The sequence below is a fragment of the Cetorhinus maximus genome, chromosome 6 (genome assembly GCF_964194155.1).
Source record: "Cetorhinus maximus chromosome 6, sCetMax3.hap1.1, whole genome shotgun sequence".
In the NCBI taxonomy this organism is placed as follows: Eukaryota; Metazoa; Chordata; class Chondrichthyes; order Lamniformes; family Cetorhinidae; genus Cetorhinus; species Cetorhinus maximus.
In genome coordinates this window covers 129,417,035-129,435,390 of record NC_135884.1, presented here as the reverse complement: position 1 = coordinate 129,435,390, position 18,356 = coordinate 129,417,035, and positions in this window count along the sequence as shown.

Sequence of the window (18,356 nt, the reverse complement as noted above, 5' to 3'; positions counted from 1 at the left end):
TCCTCTTCAGCTCCCAGCTCCTCTCGCGCTCCTCTTCAGCTCACGGCTCCTCTCGCGCTCCTTTTCAACTCCCCACTCCTCCTTGGCTCCTCTTCAACTCCCGACTCCTCTTGCACTTCTCTTCGCTTAAAGGATGAAAGCAAGGGAGAGAGGCTGAGAAAGTTTAGGGAGGGAATTCCAGAGTTTAAGCCCCAGGCAGCCGCAGATATAGTCACTAATGATGAAGCGATTAAGATTTGGAATGTTGAAGAGGCTGGAATTAGAGGTGCGCAGATATCTCAGAGGGTTGTAGGGCTGGAGGACCGGAAAGGGCCAGGCTGCAAAGGGATTTGAAAACAATGATGAGCATTTTAAAATTGAGGCATCATTTAACCAGAAGTCAGTGTAGGTCAGTGAGCACAGGGGTGATGGGTGAACTGCATTTACTGTGAGCTAGATCACGGAAGGCAGAGTTTGGATGACCTCAAGTTTACAGAGGGTAGCACATGGAGGCCAGCCAAGAGTGCGTGAGAATAGTCAAGTCTGGAGGTAACAAAGACATAGATGAAGGTTTCAGAAGCAGGAGAGTTGAGAAAATACTTTAATCTACGAGAGTATTTTCCACCATAGCCTCTGGTTTGTATTACTGAATAACTGTTCCAAGTGATCGATTTTTGGTTTATACAAATAATTACAGAGTTTTGATGTATCCCTCACAATGCTGTGGTTTGTTTCGAAAGATTAGTTCAGCCATCAAATTACATCACTTATAACTTTAAAGAGGAAATATTTTGACACATCTATTTTTTCCTTTTCCAACATAGGTTCCAGACTAAGTGAAAGTGCAAGCACCACAGCTGGTGGTGTGGTTAAGGAGATGGAAATAAATGGTCTTAGTGATGCCTTGATATATCGTTGAAAGCTCATCTCTAGGTCAAGTATAATGCCAAGATTGCGACTAGCCCTAACCTCAGACAGTTAACAAGGAGAGTGGTGGAATCTGTGTCTAGAGAATGGAGTTTGTGGTAGGGACCGAAGACACTGGCTTTGATCTTCCCAATATATAAATGGAGGAAGGTTTTGGTCATCCTGTATGGATGTCAGTTAAGCAGTCTGATAATTTAGAGACACTAGTATGGTCTCAAGAGATGATGTTGAAGCAGAGCTAGGTGTGGAAATTGATGTATTTTGGACAATGTTGCAAAGTGGAAGCATGTTGATGACAAATTGGAGGGGACCAAAGATAGATGCTTTTGGGCCACCAAGGTAACTGTGGGAGAAGGGGAAGAGAAACCATTGACGGTGTTTATTTGGCCATGGATTTTTTTAATTCATTTATGGGATGTGAGCTTCGCTGGCTGAGCCACCATTTATTGCCCATCACTAGTTGCCCTTGAGAAGGTGGTGGTGAGCTGCCTTCTTGAACCGCTGCAGTCCATGTAGTGTAGGCACACCTGTTAGGAAGGGAGTTCCAGGATTTTGACTCAGTGACAGTGAAGGAACGGTAATATATTTCCAAGTCAGGATGGTGAGTGACTTGAAGAGGAACTTCCATGTGGTGGTGTTCCCATCTATCTGCTGCCCTTGTCCTTCTAGGTGGTAGTGGTCGTGTTTGGAAGGTGCTGCCAAAGGAGCCTTGGTCAATACCTGCAGCGCATCTTGTAGATGGTACACACTGCTGCTACTGTGCATCGGTGGTGGAGGGACTGATTGTTTGTGGATGTGGTGCCAATCAAGCGGACTGCTTTGTCCCGGATGGTGTCCAGCTTCTTGAGTGTTGTGGGAGCTGCACTCATCCAGGCAAATGGAGAGTATTCCATCACACTCCTGACTTGTGCCTTGTAGATGGTGGACAGGCTTTGGGGAGTCAGGAGGTGAGTTACTCATTGCACGGTTCCTAGCCTCTGACTTGCTCTTATAGCCACAGTATTTATATGGCTAGTCCAGTTCAGTTTCTGGTCAATGGTAACGCCCAGGATGGGGCCAGTGATCTAATGCCATTGAACATCAAGGGTGGTGGTAAGGTTTTCTCTTGTTGGAGATAGTGATTGCCTGACACTTGTGTGGCATGAATGTTATTTGCCACTTGTCATCCAAGCCTGGACATTGTTCAGGTCTTGTTGCATTTGGACATGGACTGCTTCAGTATCTGAGGAATCGTGAATGGTGGCAAGTTCTGTCGCACAAGTCTTCAGTACTATTGCCGGAATATTGTCAGGGCTCATAGCCTTTGCAGTATCCAGGGCCTTCAGCCATTTCTTTATATCATGTGGAGTGAATCAAATTGGCTGAAGACTGGCATCTGTGATGCTGGGTATCTCCAGAGGAGGCCGAGATGGATCATCCACTCTGCCCTTCTGGCTGAAGATTGTTGCGAATGCTCCAGCCTTATCTTTTGCACTGATGTGCTGGGCTCCTCCATTATTGAGGATGGGGATATTTGTGGAGCCTCCTCCTCCAGTGAGTTATTTAATTGTCCACCACCATTCATGACTGGATGTGGCAGGACTGCAGAGCTTAGATCTGATCCATTGTTTGTGGGATCGCTTGCTGCTTATGCTGTCTGGCACCCGAGTAATCCTGTGTTATAGCTTCACCAGGCTGACGTCTCATTTTTAGGTATGCCAGGTGCTGCTCCTGGCATGTCCTCCTGCACCCTTCATTGAACCAGCGTTGATCCCTTGACTTGATGGTAATGGTAGAGTGGGGGATATGCCAAGCCATGAGGTTACAGATTGTGTTTGAGTACAATCCTGCTGCTGCTGATGGCCCACAGCGCCTCAGAGATGCCCAGTCTTGAGTTGCTAGATCTGTTCAAAATCTATCCCATTTAGCATGGTGGTAGTGCCACACAACACGATGGAGAGTATCCTCAATGTGAAGGTGGGACTTCACCTCCGCAATGACTGTGCGGTGGTCACTCCTACCGATACTGTCATGGACAGATATATCTGCGGCAGACACTTTTGTAAGGATGAGGTCAAGTATGTTTTTCCCTCTTGTTGGTTCCCTCACGACCTGCCACAGACCCGGTCTAGCAGCTATGTCATTTAGGACTCGGCCAGCTTGGTCTGTGGTGCTACCGAGCCACTCTTGGTGATGGACATTGAAGTCCCCTGTTCAGAGTACATTCTGCGCCCTTGCCACCCTCAGTGCTTCCTCCAAGTGGTGTTCAACATGGAGGAGCACTGATTCATCAGCTGAGTGGGGGTGGTACTTGGTAATCAGCAGGAAGTTCCCTTGCCCATGTTTGACCTGATGCCATGAGACTTCATGGGGTCTGGACTCGATGTTGAGGACTCCCTCCTGACTGTATACCACTGTGCCGCCACCTCTGCTGGGTCTGTCCTGCCGGTGGGACAGGATGATGATGGTGGAGTCTGGGACATTATCTGTAAGGTATGATTCCATGAGGATGACTATGTCAGGCTGTTGCTTAGCTAGTCTGTGAAACAGCTCTCCCAATTTTGGCACTAGCCCCCAGATATTAGTAAGGAGGACTTTGCAGGGTCGACAGGGCTGAGATTGCTGTTGTCGTTTCCGGTGCCTAGGTCGGTGCTGGGTGTCCCATCCAGTTTCATTCCTTTTTTGTGACTTTGTAGCGGTTTGTTACAACTGAGTGGCTTGCTAGGCCATTTCAGAGGGCACTTAAGAGTCAACCACATTGATGTGGGTGTCTGGAGTCACATGTAGGCCAGACCAGGTAAGGACGACAGATTACCTTCCCTAAAGGACATTAGTGAACCAGATGGATTTTTACAACAATCGACAATGGTTTCACCATGAAACCATTGCCATCATTAGAATTTTAATTCCAGATTTTTATTGAATTCAAATCCTACCATCTGCCATGGCAGGATTCAAATCTGGGTCCCCAGGGCATTACCCTGGGTCTCTGGATTACTAGTCCAGTGACAATACCACTACGCCATCGCCTCCCATAGATAGGTAGATAGGTAAAAATGGAACCAGGTGAGTACAATCCCACTCAGCTGTTTGACGGTGGAAAGACTTGGAGGAGGATGGTGCAATTCAGTCATGTCAAAGGCTGGAGACAAGTTGAGGAGGAAGGGGGTGGATAGTTTACCTTTGTCACAGTCACATAGGATGTCATTGGTGACTTTGATAAGAGCCGCTTTGGTACTGTGGCAGGAAGGAAATCCTGATTGGTGGGATTCAAACATAGTGTTCTGGGAAAGATGGTTATGAATTTAGGAGGTGGTCATTGCAAAGGAGGCAAAAGTAGTGGCAGAGATGTTAAAACAGCATTGCCAGAAAATTGACTCCACGTCTACCAATGGGTTGGAGAAGGATTTTCTTTCATTGAGAAGAAAAGCCAATATATATTTTTATCCTTCTAGATAATCCTGGAAGAGGAGGAAGGAGAATTTTGATTAAAAAGAGATGATGTTATTTTAAATGTTCACGTCACATCTGGTGGTGGACCATTAGGGCAGATATGTGCTCTAGTTTGTGGCCCATTTCTTTAAGGGAAAGAACACAACAATTAGCCAAGGGAACAATGGGGATGCAAGAAAGTGAGGGGCTTAAGAGGGGACAATAACACCAAAGCCAAAAGCCAAGATCTGTTAAACAATTTGAGTATAGGGAACTTGTTGAGCCAGATGGAAGGCTGGAGGAGTGGAGGTTATAAGTTTTACAGGGTTTTGTAAAGAGATCAGGGTGGTAGTTTTCTTTAGGGATGGGGATAGTTGTTACAGGAGTTTGAAACAGTTGAGACATTATGAATTTTATGGAAATCAAGGAATCAAAAATGGGGTTATCAAGGATAGAAATCTCAAATGTAGCAAGATCTGTCAAGTGACAAGGACAAGTAAGTGTCATGTTCCAGAATATTCTGAACTTCAAACTAATTTTAATGTTTTAAACTGACTAAAAACAGGTGTAAAAATATGGCCGCCTGAGGATCACCTGACTTCTCATGCGGATTGAGAGCCTTGAGAGGTGACAAATGAATCCTTCCAGACTGATGTTGATTCAGTGCGATTTCCAGCAACTAATTCAAAAGGGTAGTTTCAAATTGAATGGGTCATTCAGATACAAAGTTTCTGGCTGTCTCAAACTCTCAAGATGTGAAAACCACAACACAGGAGGTATAATCGACCTAACCACCCAGCTTATTTGGAAAAGGACTTTGGACTTGCAAAAAGGTCACATGATGAGAGGCCATACTTTCTGTTTGGTTTTTAAAACTGCAAGAAGCTGTTCTGCAGGCAGAGTTCCATTAGAAAGCCATCAAACCACATGCAAGTCATCCAAGCAGCCAAGGTAATAAACAGCAATACCTTGAAAGTGGGTCCAATTTCCTCCAACCTATTCCAATTTCGAGTTCACCTGAGAACAAACCTCCTTGAAATTTGACTGCAAGAAGCCTCGTAGCTTACTGGGAATCCTCTACTTTACAAGATCTTCATTTGAACTAAAGCAAGGTGACTTTACTAAGGGGGAAAGGCTTAGAATATTGATGGACATAACCAAGCTAAGACTGTGAGTATTGAAAGTCCTATTTGTAAATGAGATGATGTTTTGAAAGCTTGTGTTTAGGGGCTAGATAGTAGAGATCAATGGAAGTGGCTGGATGAAGGCAGGGGAGGAGCAGAGAGGCAGAGATTGGAAATTCTTGTGTGTTAAACATAACATTGAGTTAGGGGAACAGGACAGTGTGGATTATTATTTCTGTAAAAGCCAGTGGGTAGAGCTGGAATGTGTGTGGCACTTTCTCCACAATGAGGACATCTTCAATTATGTAGTGTGATACTACCAATTTGTACAGTGAGACAGAATAAGGACAGGTCTAGCAGCCCAAATGCTGAGTACCATCACTCTCAGAAGTGTAAACAACTACAATCTGTAATATTGTGCCCAGCACATCCTTCACTCCTTTGAGTTCCATCAGGTCAAAAAACAGTGCTAGTTCAATGGGCAGTATAGAAGTATAAACCAGGAGCAGCACCAACCTAGTAAAGCAATAGGGGAACATAATAAATAGGAGCAGGAGTACACAAATAGTTCCTCAAGCCTGCTCTACCATTCAATCAAGATCATGGCCGATCTTCTACATCAACTTTTTCCCTCTGATTGTGCACCCAACCCCCAAAGAAAGGTGTATTGTTTCCCTCAGTAGCTTCCCAAGCTTTCGAATTGGGCCTTTTTTAGTACATCTGTGAGGATGACATTGGATTGCCCTGATGTCACCAAATGTAAAGAAAATACATTAAGGCCATTTCCCTAGAGCACCATAAATACAATAAGCAAACAATATCATAATTGAATTGTAATGCTATTGTGAGCATCCAGGATGTAATCTATACCCTGTGGTGCCCACTGTTTGTAGAAGGAATTAAGTGAGACTGCATACTCCTTCTTCAGGGCCATCTGGGCACGGACCTTGCCATGGAAGAAAGGCAGATAGCCAGAGCAACTCCCCCTAGGAGTCTTGTCTTTGCAACTGGAATCAACAGTTTAGATGTGAGGTAACTAGAACGTGCACACTCTTCAGTGTAATATATTTCTATCTAACTTAATAAACTATAGAACTGAACTCAATGTGTCACAATTGTGAGGTTGATAAGATTATTATGGTTTAAGGTTGTATCTTTTGGTTTATACGATTATTATAGCTTGGAACTACAGCTATAAATGTAGGGTAGATGAAAGGGGTCAACTGATGTTGCTGGAATCTGCCTGACAGTACACCCAGGTGGCTTTATTGTTAGAGATCTGAGGAAGGCTCAAATTGTTTTATTGAGAGGGAGGTGCAAGGTATTTACACCTGTATACAATGCCAGTAGGTACTGAGTATACCATGAATTAGTCTCTCAAAGTCCTGGAAAGGTGTTATAGCCATTAAGTTGTAAACACTTGTGCTGTAAACTATCCCTTTACTTCTAAGGTGAAAGAGAGTTGGGATCAAAGATAACAGATGAGCATTTCAACTTATATAAAAAGGTAATGTGTTTCCCATTGTCATGAGGAAGAGGGTAGAGGAAACCATTTTGAGATCAGGTTATAGGTTTCCCTATAAACCCAGGTATATCACAGACTGACAGCTTTGCAGTTTTGTCTTGTGTGATTTGCAACCAGCTGAGATGTAGAGAGCAAGAAATAGAATGAGCCAGGCCTACACCTTAAGAAGGGAAAATGCTGATGCTATCGTTCACCACACAGAACATGGATCAGAGCTCGTGCACAGGTTGAAGACTTGAGGAGTTAAAGGAGGCTGGAAGATTCACCTAGCTTAGAGCTAGAGGAAGGGATTTACAGCATAACCCTCACAGTGAAAGGCAGTTCTGGGATCAGGAGTTACCCGGCTAGGAAAGTAAAAAGGAAGCAACCTATTGGAAGCTTGGAACACCTGTAAATTGTTTGCCTTAAGAATTCTATCTCCATGGACAGAGGGATAAGTGACAAAAAGACATTTATTTCTATAGTGTAAAGCATCGTTGTCTTCTAAAGAAAACTTGCATAGTCAGTAGTGTTTGCTTAGTCATTTGATACAGTAAGAGTTTTGAAAATGTGAAATCATGTCATGTCATTCTTGTCGTGTCATTCTTTCAGCTCATAACTAGAAGTTTGAATTTCTCTTGAAGAGTTTCTACAGAGATTGTAACAAATGATATAAGACCAAATCTGCAGTTATTTATCGATATCTAAGGAGATGGGTTTCTTTTCAGCTCAGAGAATCCTTTTGCTGCAGTCATGTTATTTCCTGTAAGCAGAGAAGTTCCCATATGTTATGCTCAGTTTAGCCTGTCCTTTTTGGACTGTGCTTTCATGCACATGTGAGATTTATCTTCTCGGCTCAGTATTCCATTGTGAATTCAGCTGGCATGTCAAGCCACAACCTGCATGGATAGGGAAACTGTAATTGATATAAAAATGAAGATTTGCATTCAAGGTGAAAATAGAATTAAAAATTGTTTAAAAATAAGAATAAAGGTTGGAAACAGGATAGGAAATAGGATGATACAATCACTTGACATATTCTAACTTCACCTCTGGAATTAGAATACAACAGAATATTGGGCAAAAGTGTCTCTAAAAATGTCCTAAGTAAAATGAGTCTGATGAACTTCAATCCACTTCCTACTAGTTGGTGATACAAAATTGCCAACAGCTCAGTGAGGTCCATGTAAATAATATTCTTACTGCTAGATTTGCTGTATGTATGTATGCAAGTATGTCAAAGTGACAAAGTATAGCACTTATGAAAATTACAATATTAAAATGCTACGATATGGAAAGTGTAATAATTTGCCAGTTTATGCCTTATAGATTTTTTTAAAATTTGAAATATAAATAGCATATTGTTTGCTCCAATAAATTGTGGAGTGATCATATTTCTGAAGACATTGTTTATAAGACTTCTTCCAGGAATCCAGCCAACAGCACAATGGAATATTTGTTTTCTCTCATCTTTGTTCAGTCTATGGAGGTGCTTTATATTAGACAAAAGACGCTTAATTTTGTTTTTTGCATCCCAAAATATTCTGGCAATGCATCTTGCTTAGTAAACCTATAGCTGACATTGTACAAAATACATGATAATCCTGCTTGGTAAAAAGAATCTATACTTTGATTTTTCCATGTATTTAAAATGCAGTTTCAGTTTGTACTTTTTAACAAAACACCAATTCTTCAATGTTCATTTCTAGATGCTTATTTATATTTTGTGTCTCTGCTGGCAGGAAAGGTTTATGCCTCAAGACATGTGTAATGCAAAAATAGTCAGTTTGTAGAAAAACAAAGGGAATTGCAGTGAATGCAACAAATTTTTTTCCATAGGATTTTTACATGGTATTTATTGCACATCCCTAGTTGCCCTTGAGAAGGTGGTGGTGAGCTGCCTTCTTGAACCGCTGCAGTCCATGTGGTGTAGGTACACCCACAGTATTGTTAGGAAGGGAGTTCCCGGATTTTGACCCAGCGACAGTGAAGGAATGGCAACATAGTTCCAAGTCAAGATGGTGTGTGGCTTGAAGGAGAACTTGCAAGTACTAATGTTCCCATGCATCTGCTGCTCTTGTCCTGAGGTGGAGAGGTCACGGATTTGGAATGCACTTTTGAAGGAGCCTTGGTGAGTTGCTGCAGTGCATCTTGTATATGGTACACAGTGCTTTAAGTGTACGTCAGTGATGGAGCAAGTGAATGTTGAAGGTGGTGGATGGGATCCCAATCAAGTCGGCTGCTTTGCCCTAGATGGTGTCAAGATTCTTGGGTGTTGTTGGAGCTGCCCTCATCCAGGCAAATGTATTCCATCATAGTCCTGACTTGTGCTGTATAGCTGTTGAACAAGCTTTGGGGAATCGGGAGGTGAGCTATCAATGCAGAATTCCCAGGCTTTGACCTGGTCTGGTAGCCACAGTATTTATTTACCTGGTGGAGTTAAGTTTCTGCTCAATGGTAACCCCCAGGATGTTCATTGTGGGGAGTACAGTAATGGTAATGCTATTGAATATCAAAGGGATAGTTGAATTCTTTCTTGTTGGAGATGGTCATTGCCTGGCAATGGTTTGGTGTGAATGTTGCTTGCCACTTATCAGGCCAGGCTTACATTTTGTCCAGGTCTTGCTGCATATGGGCAAGGTCTGCTTCAGAATTTGAGGAGTCGCGAACAATGCTGAACATTGTGCAATCATCAGTGAACGCCCCCACTTCTGACCTTATGATAGAAGGAAGGTCATTGGTGAAGTAGCTGAAGATGGTTGGGCCTAGGACACTACCCTGAGGAACTCCTGCAGTGATGTCCTGGTGTATATTTTTTGGGGGGTATTTAACCTCCAAATCCACTTACTCAATATTAATTTGTGCTTTTGAGACTTTAACCATTCAGGCAATATGAGACAATTTAGTGCTGTGACTCAGGAAACGTTTATTAAGCAACAAAAAATTATACTTAACAAAGCTAGGTAGCGACGACTGGCTCAATACGGTTCTTTCTTCCCGATTCAGCTTAGGGCGTGGCAACACGGGGTCTTCTCTCTCTCTGGTCTTCCGCTTTCAGCCGACAAGCTGTCTTCAGTTTCAAATTCAGCGTGCGCCTGGTAGTTCAAAGCTGGTGCTTTTTAACTCCTTCCAAACCACAACCCTTGTGCATGATCAGTGATGTTACTGATTCCTGATTAGCTCTGTGGTGTATGATCAGGCCCTGATTGGTTTTAGGGGTGCATGATCAGTTTCTGAATGGTTTCTTAATGGTGATGGTCATCTACTGATATCATTTCCTGTTGTCTCCTGACTGGCCCTCTAAGGTGTCACTTATTCATGGGACCATCCCTCATTCTAGCTTTTCTTGTCATTTCATTAAATTTTAGGACTTTCTACCCAGATAACGGGGGCCTTAATATAGTTGTGGTGTCTGCTTATTTGAGGTGTGCATGTGATGTCTAGTTCGCTTGGCTAATCATTCCAGATGTCTAATTGATCTGTAGGTATCAGTATCATTTGCCTGTTGAACTCTCATTAAGACATGTGCTTATCAGGGGGCAGTATCTTATCTATGTTGGGCAGCCTGGCAGGAGCGGGCAGGGGCAGGCACGGACCCAATCGCCATTTTACGTGGGCGGGCCAATTAAGGCCCGCCCAGCGTAATGTACGGCTAGTAGCCCTCAGCGCTACCTGTGCGGGTGAGGCGAGGAGGGGGAGGAGGGAGAGTCGGAGCCTGCGCTCTGGGGCACGGAGTTGCCTCAGGGAGATTGAGGTCATAATAAAACTTCTGAATGAATGAATGGAAAAATTATTAAAACAACAGTGTCACATGAGCTGGGACATATTTGTACATTTAGCAAATTTTATTTAATTATTTTATTAAACCTTCAGGAAACCTCATCCCACCTGTCGATGAGGTTTCCTGAAAAACGCAAAGGCCACTTGGGCTCCTCACCTGCCCGCCAATCTTAAGGTTGGACGAGCAGCGCTGTTAATAAGCTTACTTACCTTCCTAATGGCCTTAATAGGCCTTCGACAGTTCGGCGGGCGCGCAGCCACCTCTGGTGTGCACCCGCCGAACGCAATATCGGAATGACGCGCGATGACATCGGGACGCCCGCCCGACGTCATCTTACATCATTTTGCGTGTCGGTGTGTCGGGCCCGTCCCCGCACGCTGACGGCAACATTCTGGCCAGGGTGTTTTGATTGAGAGAACTGCTTTGCCATTGCATGTTTTTGTTGTATCTTCCAGTGCTTGGTACAAGTCAATTAAAAATACAGAGTGGTACATAGCCTTAAAATAGCCTTACAAAAATTACAAAGTTACAGAAATTACACAAAATCTATCCAAAATACATATAAAATCAGTGCTTAAAAGTGATTGGTGTGCTAAAGTTAAGGCAACAAGATTCATTTAAAAATATAACATCCCACATTCCTAAGTAATATAAGTCAAGAGAACTAGATGGCGACAAAGGCAATCTACAGAACTTAATTCTAAACTTACAGAATCAAATGGTTAAATACTGTGAAGGAAAGTGATTGCTTTTTTTTAAACATTGTAAATTAATCTAAGGCTCAAGGCTGCATGTTGTAACACCTGTTTTTCTTTGCACAATAGGCCTTTGAATTTAGGGAATGCGAACTGATAAATTTTAATTGCTAGATGATCTCAGACCAGAACTGTTCAACCTTGACATCCTTGCATCACTGCTTTGGGGCCATGTGGTTATTCTCATTTGTCAAGTGTGAGTGAGGCTGAAAACAAAGACCAAGTCATGTGATGTACTAGTGTCCCAGAATTCAGTATTATATCTAATTGGGTTAATATACTAAGATTACTTACTTACTGCACGTAATTAAACTACGAATTGTAAATAATTAACTAACTTAAACTTTTCCACACTGGAACTGAGATGATTGACCTCCAACAACCACAACCATCTTCTTTTGTGCTAAGGCATGACTCCAACCAGTGAAGGGTTTACCCCCTTGATTCCCATTGACTCCAATTTTACTAGGACTTCTTGATGCCACACTCGGTCAAATATTGCCTGGATGTCAAGAGCAGTCACTCTCACCTTACTTCTTGAGTTCAGCTCTTGAATTACCAAGATAGCTCCTGTTTAAATATTCTGGGGATGATCTTTGCTTGCATTGCTCTGACCAGATTGCAGACCCTGGCATCACACATCTCCCCTGAGTCTCAGTGCGGCTAAAGAGCTGGTAGATCAACAGTTGACATGATTTCCTCACTTTGGCAGTTACAGGAGAAGTGCTGCGAACAGCGCAGGCCGTTCCACATTGCCTTCATAGCCCTCACCAAGGCCTTCGACCTTGTTAGCTGAGGCAGATTCTTTAAATGGCTGCAGCAGATAGGCTGCCCACCTGGACTCCTGAGCATCGTTTCTTCTTTCCACAATAACATGCACAGTTTCGTCAGTTATAACGGGACATCATCGGAGGCTCAAGGTCAGCAGTTGGTTAAAGCAGGGCCACGTCCTGGAGCCAATGCCCTTTGCCATATTTTTCTCCATACCGCTATTGTACGCTTTTGGCGACTCAGATGAGGGTGTCTACCTGCATGCCAGAGCCAGCAGCAAGCTGTTTAACTTGGCAAGACTGCGTACCAAGACAAAGTGCGTAAAGAATGTTATGAATGTCAGACTTACCTTCTTGTCGAGAGCAGAGGTCGGGAAGTCCAAGTCCCGACAGATCTCGGAGTTTTCATGCATGCGCAGACCAGGAGCGGGCTGCACATACACAATTCAGCATTAAGTTCTTTTGGGCCAAGGGTGGGCCCGGCACGCCTGCATTGAAAGGGAAAATGAAAACCCAGCTCATGTGGCCTGAAGTGAAATGCCATTGAAGACAAGTCTCTCAGGCAGAGACAGGGAGAGGTCTCAAAGGGAGAGGGGACAGGGAGAGGACCCAAAAGAAGAGCCCCAGACAGGAGACAGGGACAAATAAGTTAAAATGAGAGATGCAAAGAAAAAGGCTCCAAGTCGGAAAGGGGCTGCTTCTAGCAGACTTTAAGTGACAAGGGCTCAGGAGAAGCCCAGAAGATCCAAGAAAGCAGCAAAAGGTTGGTGACTCCATGCTCTGGACTGTTGGGGCGAAGGTACCCCTTTGGAGCAGTAGTATTCTGCTCGGCGTGGCTGAGGAGCTGAAGTTGTGCTTGTGAGGTGGTGCTTGGTTGCAGACTTGGGAATTCAAGGGAAGGGAATCTCAAGAGACGAGATTGAAACCCACTGAGGTGTGCTATTGTTGATGCCGTCCGAGTTGGAGTGACATTTGGAGAGAATTCCCAGGTTAGATCTTCAAAGGTGAATATGGAATCCTCCTTGAGACAGACAGAGTTTCAGTTTGATCGGTTGGCTCACAGTGTTTACTGATGCCTGGCTGGGGTTTTGAGAAATCTGTGGACTCTATCTTGATTGCATTTGCTATTTAGGGTGCACGGTGGGTGTTCAATCACAGTTTGTCTGTTAATTCACATGTACCTCATATTAACCCTGAATGTTAGAGTATAAGATAGATATTGTAAATTGTTTTATCTTTCTGACCTTGTATAGTAAAATTTATTTTTGTTGTTTAAAACCTGCTAAATCTTGTGGCTTTATCTTCTGAGCAAGTGCGCTGAATCTCAAACTTTGTCTACTTCAAAAATGTTATTGATCCCTAACCAAATCTTACCAAAAGCTTGAGGGTTTGGTCTAGGATCATTACATAAATTTGGGAGCTCTTGTGTATTTCAAATCCACAGACAAATAAGAGTGCTGGTACTTGCTGAGGTTAAGGTTGATAAGATTTCCATGGCGAATTTTTAAATATTAATTGAAAAGCAGAATGGCTTTGTCAATTGCTATGTCTTTTCTGCAGAGGGAAGGTTTATGCCTGAGCGATTTGCAACAATTAACCAAGGCTAGGTTAATTGAACTAGCAGAACTGTTAGCGTTAGAGTTAAAAGCAGGGGCTAAGAAAGCAGAAATAGTTGAGGTAATAGCACAGCATTTGGGATTAGAAGAAGAAAAGCCTGATACAGGTATAACACAACTTGAGTTAGCTAGAATTCAGGTGCAGATGAGGCAGCTTGAGGTAGAAAGAGATAGGGAAAAGTAGAAACTTGAACTTGAAAAAGAAAAAGAGATGATAAAGCTTGAACTTGAACTCCAGAGAGAGAAGTTAGCAAGGGAGTAGAGAGAAAAAGAGCAAAAGAAATGGAAATGCGAAAGCTTGAGCTCGAGTTTCAAAGACAGAAAGAAATCAGACACCTGGCTACAGACCAACTTTGGTTATGGGGTGAAAGAGCGGCTAGTAGTGTGGATGAGGAATCGAGTCCCATTCTGAGCTTTGATATAACAAAGAGTCTTTGCCTATTGCCTAAATTCACTGAAGACAGAGTTGAGAGATATTTTATCTCCCTTGAAAAGGTGGCTACAAAGCTAAAGTGGCCAAAGGATACACAGACTCTCATTTTGCAAAGTGTTTTTGTTGGGAAGGCTATGAATGTGTATTCTAGCCTTTTGGAAGAACAATCCTCAGATTGAGGTAGTTAAAACTGTGGTACTTAATGCTTACGAGCTTGACCCTGAAGCATATCTTTGAAATTTTGGACTTTAAAGGAAAGACTGAATGAACCGTTTGTGCAATTTGCTCGGGAGAAAGAAATGTTGTGGGACTGGTGGTTTTGATCACTGAAGTTAGAACAAAATTTTGAAAATGCGAGGGAGCTAATGATACTGGAAGAATTTTGAAACAGTATCCCAATAGATATTAGGTCACACCTAGAAGACCGTAGGGTATCAATGGACAGGAAGCAGTTGTTCTTGCAGATGGCTATGATATATCACATAGGCAGCTAGGGGTAATAGATCTCCATTTGTAAACCCACAGGAAAGCTGGAAGAATAGATAAGAGTCCAGCTTAATGGAGAAGGCAGAAGCTGTTTTTGCCAATAAAAATAATAGTGTCGAGCGGGGTGGGGAGCCTTTATCTTATCACAGGCCATTCACACATCGACAAAATCAGTCGCGGGCCACACACATAAAAATCAACTTAATTTAGTTTTTAAAGAGAACACAGAAACGTTCAACTCACCCGCTGTTTTAATGCGATGGCTGAGTTTGCTGGCACTCACAACTGGTTTTCCAAATTCACGCAGATGGTTCTTTGTGAGAGAAAGTTTTGAAAAAAACTGCTCACAGCAGCGTGTAGTTCCAAACAGCGATGCAATTTTCAGCATGTCTTCTGAAGTTTGGAAATTCATTGGCGCCTACATGGAGTCTGTAGAACTGCAGTAGAGGCAGGTTATTGTATTTAGCCTTGAGTTCACTGTTGCTTTGCAGTTCTATAACATCATGTTGAAGGTTTTCAGGTACATCGACTGCTTCAATATTGAGCGGTGTGGCAAAAATGTTTAATTCCAGTCCCTTCACTTTTAGATCTTGAAATTGCTCACAAAATTTCTGAATAAATTTGCACACTCCCTGATGTACCCCACTGTTGTTGCAGGTTTCTGTTTCTGAACGGTAGCAAAGTGCACTGTGTTGCCCTTTTCCAGTTGCATTTGCCACAGCTTTAATTTGGTTTCAAATGATTTCAAATTTGAAAGAAGGGAAGTAAGAAGCTGGTTAGGCCCTTGCAATTTGACATTGAGCTCAGATAGATACTGTGTAATATCAACCATGAATGTCAAGTCACATAGCCACTTGTTGTCATTCATCTCGGCCACAGGTTTTCACTTCAACTCCATGAAAAGCTTCACTTTGTTCCTCAGTTCATAAAACCACATCAGAATAATCCCCCAGCTGAGCCATCGCACTTCATGTTGCATTTGATTTGCAAAAGAAGTAAATGCGATGTGAGAAAAAAACTTTTTCACACAGCGAGTGATTTGGGTCGGGAATACACTACCTGGAAGTGTGGTGGAGACAGGTTCAATTGAGGCATTCAAGAGGGCTTTAGATGATTATTTCAATAGAAACAATGTGCAGGATTATGGGGAAAAGACAGGAGAAAGGCACTGAGTCATAATGTTCATTTGGAGAGCTGGTGCGGACACTATGGGCCGAATGGCCTCCTTCTGCACCGTAACAATTCTGTGATTCACAATAGTAAACTAAATTGCTGTGCTCTGATTCAAGGTCCTTCAATAACTCCTTAAACTGGCGACTGTTTAACCCTCTACTTTTGATAAAGCCAATGCTCGATACTACTTTCAACATTACGTTGCTCAGTCGCACACATTGCGTGCACAGATTCTCCTGATTAATGATGCCGTGACCTACAATCAACTTGCTTGGATCAAGGTTGACGCGATTCATTTCCTTCTTGATTAGAGCAACTAATCCCTTTTCAGATCCACCCATAGCTGGAGTGCCATCAGTAGTAAGACCACTTAGTTTTTCAAATGATAACTGAAGCCTGTGCACTGCCAATGTAACCTTTTCAAACATATCTTCACCTTTGGTGGTGTCATGCATTGCTACCAAAGCAAGCAAGATCTCTCAAATCTCAAAATCTGCTGTGATTCCATGCAAAAAAACATCGCCAGTTGGCCTGTACTTGTTATGTCTGTTGGCTCATCAATAGCCAGAGGGTAAAACTTGAAATCAGCCGTAGAATCTTTAATCTTTTCAATGTCTTGAGCCATATCATTAATTCGATCTGACACGGTCCTCCGGGTTAAGCTCACACCCTCAAATAATTTGACTTTCTGTGGAGCCAGCAAAGCTGCTGTTGCACTGATGCACTCCTTTCCAAACTTTCCTTCTGAATGAGGCCTAAGCTTTTTTGCGATAAGTTCACTCACCACATAGCTGGCTGGCGTAACACTGTCCATCTCCTTTCTCGGTCTTGTGAAGATTGCTTGTTGCACGTTCACATTATTTTAAGTGCTTTAATTTCGTCCGTTCACACTTGCCCTTGAAATTTTTCATATTTGACGTGCTTTGTGCTGTAGTGTCTTTCTATGTTGACTTTTTTCAAAACAGAAATCACTTCTCCACAAATCAGGCACAGGGGTTTGCCTTTCACCTCCACAAAAAAAAATCGCTTGTCCATTTTTCATTAAGCACACTCAGCATCCACTTTTCTTCTTTTGTTTGCAGTAGCTATTTTTTTCAATTAAACACACAGGATTGGAATTATGTGTGAGCAACCCATAAGAATTATGGTACTTAGAACAGAGCAGTAGATTTTACAGCCTACTATTTTTTATCATTTGAAGAAGAAAACTGTGAGAAACGCATGTGAAACAAAACTCCAAGCATGTGCATTGGATTAAAGTTGAATTTGCGGCTCAGTTTTGACAATGCGATTGGAGTAATTCTGAATTAACTAGCAGTTTTTTTTATTTCACTGATTACGAGAGAAGAACAAAATGCGGAGTCTGCTGGGTTAGCTGATTCCTGCCTCAAATTGTCTCAGTCATTGATGTGTGTTATCTGATGCTACACACACAAAATTAAAAGCTTGCCTGGCCTCTCACCCATTTCTGTCCTGCTACTCGATTATAGCAACATAATGAAGAGATCTCCTGTCACCGAGGGATGTTCTGTCGAAGTAGAGGACGATCATTTTGCTGACTCCAAGATATTGGGTTTCTCCCCAACTTTTCTGAATTGCTGGGCTGGATTTTACCAGCGCTCGGGAGGTGGGCTGGGAAGCATAGGCCTTGTAAAATGACGGAGACATAACAGGGAATGAGATGCATGATCGGGAGGAAATTGCGTCATATGCATGAGATTGCTGTGGGCCAGATTAAATTGAGCAACGGGCCAGATCCAATCCATGGGCCATGGGTTCCGCACCCCAGGATAAAAATGATGTAAAGGAACCATTATGTTTTTGTTGCAATAAGACAGGCATCTTAAAGTCCATTACTGGAAGCTGAATGGTAAACTAGTGGCAGTAGTGTGAACACTTAAGGAGTCTTCAGAAAAGACGGTACCAGTAAAGGAAATGGATGTTAAAACAATGACTCTGTGTGCACCAGACTTGTGTTCTCAGCACCTTCCTTTACAGTAGCGAGGCAAGGACAACTTATGCAAGCCAATTAAATGGTCAAGTCAGCCATGTCTGCAATACAAGAATGTCTGCAAACTAGACTTCAAGTTGACCAGGATCAGAGTTGATGCATTGGAAATCCTCACTGCTGAGCGGAGTACCTGGAGACAAGCAGTCAGGAATGGCTTGGAAAAAGCAGAGGACATAAGAAATGACCAGATGGCGGAAAAGGGAGCCCGTCAGAAGGAAAAAAACGCATCCAATGGCCTCGGGCCAATGCTATTTATCTGTGCCAGTTGTGGAAGGGACTGCTATTCACAAATTGGCCTCTACAACCACAACACACAATGTTTGATACAGCGGTGACATACAACCTGGGTGCAGTCCATTGGCTCCCGAGACGCATGGATGCCAAGA